Source organism: Aethalodelphis obliquidens, unplaced genomic scaffold (genome assembly GCF_003676395.1).
Source record: "Aethalodelphis obliquidens isolate GAN/ISIS:26980383/991018 unplaced genomic scaffold, ASM367639v1 scaffold134, whole genome shotgun sequence".
NCBI lineage: Eukaryota > Metazoa > Chordata > Mammalia > Artiodactyla > Delphinidae > Aethalodelphis > Aethalodelphis obliquidens.
In genome coordinates this window covers 620,954-625,013 of record NW_020838078.1, presented here as the reverse complement: position 1 = coordinate 625,013, position 4,060 = coordinate 620,954, and positions in this window count along the sequence as shown.

The following is a 4,060-nucleotide window of genomic DNA, read 5'->3' as shown; positions in this document are numbered from 1 at the left end:
CGTTCCTTCTTGCCTTCTTTCCTTCTTTGCTTCTTTCTTTCTTTCTTTCTTCCTTCCTTCCTTCCTTCCTTCCCTCCTTCCTTCCCTCCTTTCCTTCTTTCTTTCCTCATACTTCTACTAATTCCCTCTACTTTTTCTCCCTTTTATTCTGAGCCGTGTGGATGAAAGGCTCTTGGTGCTCCAGCCAGGAGTCAGGGCTCTGCCTCTGAGGTAGGAGAGCCAACTTCAGGACACTGATCCACAAGAGACCTCCCAGCTCCACATAATATCAAATGGCGAAAATCTCCCAGAGACCTCCATCTCAACACCAGCACCCAGCTTCACTCAACGACCAGCAAGCCACAGTGCTGGACAACCTGTGCTAAACAACTAGCAAGACAGGAACACAACCCCACCAATTAGCAGAGAGGCTGCCTAAAATCATAATAAGGCCACAGACACCCCAAAACACACCACCAGACGTGAACCTGCCCACTAGAGAGACAAGATCCAGCCTCATCCACCACAACACAGGCACTAGTCCCCTCCACCAGGAAGCCTACACAACCCACTGAACCAACCTTAGCCACTGGAGACAGACATCAAAAACAGGAGGAACTACGAACCTGCAGCCTGCAAAAAGGAGACCCCAAACACAGTAAGATAAGCAAAATGAGAAAACAGAAAAACACACAGCAGATAAAGGAGCAAGATAAAAATGCACCAGACCTAACAAATGAAGAGGAAATAGGCAGTCTACCTGAAAAAGAATTCAGAATAATGATAGTAAGGTTGATCCGAAATCTTGGAGATAGAATGGACAATAGAATGGACAAAATGCAAGAATCAGTTAACAAGGACCTAGAAGAACTAAAGATGAAACAAGCAATGATGAACAACACAATAAATGAAATTAAAAATACTCTAGATGGGATCAATAGCAGAATAACTGAGGCAGAAGAACGGATAAGTGACCTGGAAGATAAAATAGTGGAACTAACTACTGCAGAGCAGAATAAAGAAAAAAGAATGAAAAGAACTGAGGACAGTCTCAGAGACCTCTGGGACAACATTAAACGCACCAACATTCGAATTATAGGGGTTCCAGAAGAAGAAGAGAAAAAGAAAGGGACTGAGAAAATATTTGAAGAGATTATAGTTGAAAACTTCCCTAATATGGGAAAGGAAATAGTTAATAAAGTCCAGGAAGCACAGAGAGTCCCATACAGGATAAATCCAAGGAGAAATACGCCAAGACACATATAAATCAAACTGTCAAAAATTAAATACAAAGAAAACATATTAAAAGCAGCAAGGGAAAAACAACAAATAACACATAAGGGAATCCCCATAAGGTTAACAGCTGATCGCTCAGCAGAAACCCTACAAACCAGAAGGGAGTGGCAGGACATACTGAAAGTGATGAAGGAGAAAAACCTGCAACCAAGACTACTCTACCCAGCAAGGATCTCATTCAGATTTGATGGAGAAATTAAAAGCTTTACAGACAAGCAAAAGCTGAGAGAGTTCAGCACCACCAAACCAGCTTTACAACAAATGCTAAAGGAACTTCTCTAGGCAAGAAACACAAGAGAAGGAAAAGACCTATAATAACGAACCCAAAACAATATAGAAAATGGGAATAGGAACATACATATCGATAATTACCTTAAATGTAAATGGACTAAATGCTCCCACCAAAAGACACAGATTGGCTGAATGGATACAAAAACAAGACCCTTACATATGCTGTCTACAAGAGACCCACTTCAGACCTAGAGACACATACAGACTAAAAGTAAGGGGATGGAAAAAGATATTCCATGCAAATGGAAACCAAAAGAAAGCTGGAGTAGCAATTCTCATATCAGACAAAATAGACTTTAAAATAAGGACTATTAAAAGAGACAAAGAAGGACACTACATAATGATCAAGGGATCGATCCAAGAGGAAGATATAACAATTGTAAATATTTATGCACCCAACATAGGAGCACCTCAATACATAAGGCAAATACTAACAGCCATAAAAGGGGAAATCGACAGTAACACATTCATAGTAGGGGACTCAAACACCCCACTTTCACCCAAGGACAGATCATCCAAAATGAAAATCAATAAGGAAACACAAGCTTTAAATGATACATTAAACAAGATGGACTTAATTGATATTCATAGGACACTCCATCCAAAAACAACAGAATACACATTTTTCTCAAGTGCTCATGGAACATTCTCCAGGATAGATCATATCTTGGGTCACAAATCAAGCCTTGGCAAATTTAAGAAAATTGAAATTGTATCAAGTATCTTTTCTGACCACAACGCCATGAGACTAGATATCAATTACAGGAAAAGATCTGTAAAAAATACAAACACATGGAGGCTAAACAATACACTACTTAATAATGAAGTGATCACTGAAGAAATCAAAGAGGAAATCAAAAAATACCTAGAAACAAATGACAATGGAGACACAACGACCCAAAACCTGTGGGATGCAGCAAAAGCAGTTCTAAGGGGGAAGTTTATAGCAATACAAGCCCACCTTAAGAAGCAGGAAACATCTCGAATAAACAACCTAACCTTGCACCTCAAGCAATTAGAGAAAGAAGAACAAAAAAACCCCAAAGCTAGCAGAAGGAAAGAAATCATAAAAATCAGATCAGAAATAAATGAAAAAGAAATGAAGGAAACAATAGCAAAGATCAATAAAACTAAAAGCTGGTTCTTTGAGAAGATAAACAAAATTGATAAACCACTAGCCAGACTCATCAAGAAAAAAAGGGAGAAGACTCAAATCAATAGAATTAGAAATGAAAAAGGAGAGGTAACAACTGACACTGCAGAAATAAAAGAGATCATGAGAGATTACTACAAGCACCTCTATGCCAATAAAATGGACAATCTGGAAGAAATGGACAAATTCTTAGAAATGCACAACCTGCCAAGACTGAATCAGGAAGAAATAGAAAATATGAACAGACCAATCACAGGCACTGATATTGAAACTGTGATTAAAAATCTTCCAACAAAGAAAAGCCCAGGACCAGATGGCTTCACAGGCAAATTCTATCAAACATTTAGAGAAGAGCTAACACCTATCCTTCTCAAACTCTTCCAAAATATAGCAGAGGGAGGAACACTCCCAAAGTCATTCTACAAGACCACCATCACCTTGATACCAAAACCAGGCAAGGATGTCACAAAGAAAGAAAACTACAGACCAATATCACTGATGAACATAGATGCAAAAATCCTCAACAAAATACTAGCAAACAGAATCCAACAGCACATTAAAAGGATCATACACCATGATCAAGTGGGGTTTATTCCAGGAATGCAAGGATTCTTCAATATACGCAAATCTATCAATGTGATAAACCATATTAACAAATTGAAGGAGAAAAACCATATGATCATCTCAATAGATGCAGAGAAAGCTTTTGACAAAATTCAACACCCATTTATGATAAAAACCCTGCAGAAAGTAGGCATAGAGGGAACTTTCCTCAACATAATAAAGGCCATATACGACAAGCCCACAGCAAACATCATCCTCAATGGTGAAAAACTGAAAGCATTTCCACTAAGATCAGGAACAAGACAAGGGTGCCCACTCTCACCACTCTTATTCAACATAGTTTTGGAAGTTTTAGCCACAGCAATCAGAGAAGAGAAGGAAATAAAAGGAATCCAAATCGGAAAAGAAGAAGTAAAGCTGTCACTGTTTGCAGATGACATGATCCTATACATAGAGAATCCTAAAGATGCTACCAGAAAACTACTAGAGCTAATCAATGAATTTGGTAAAGTGGCAGGATACAAAATTAATGCACAGAAATCTCTGGCATTCCTATATACTAATGATGAAAAATCTGAAAGTGAAATCAAGAAAACACTCCCATTTACCATTGCAACAAAATGAATAAAATATCTAGGAATAAACCTACCTAAGGAGACAAAAGACCTGTATGCAGAAAACTATAAGACACTGATGAAAGAAATTAAAGATGATACAAATAGATGGAGACATATACCATGTTCTTGGATTGGAAGAATCAACATTGTGAAAATGACT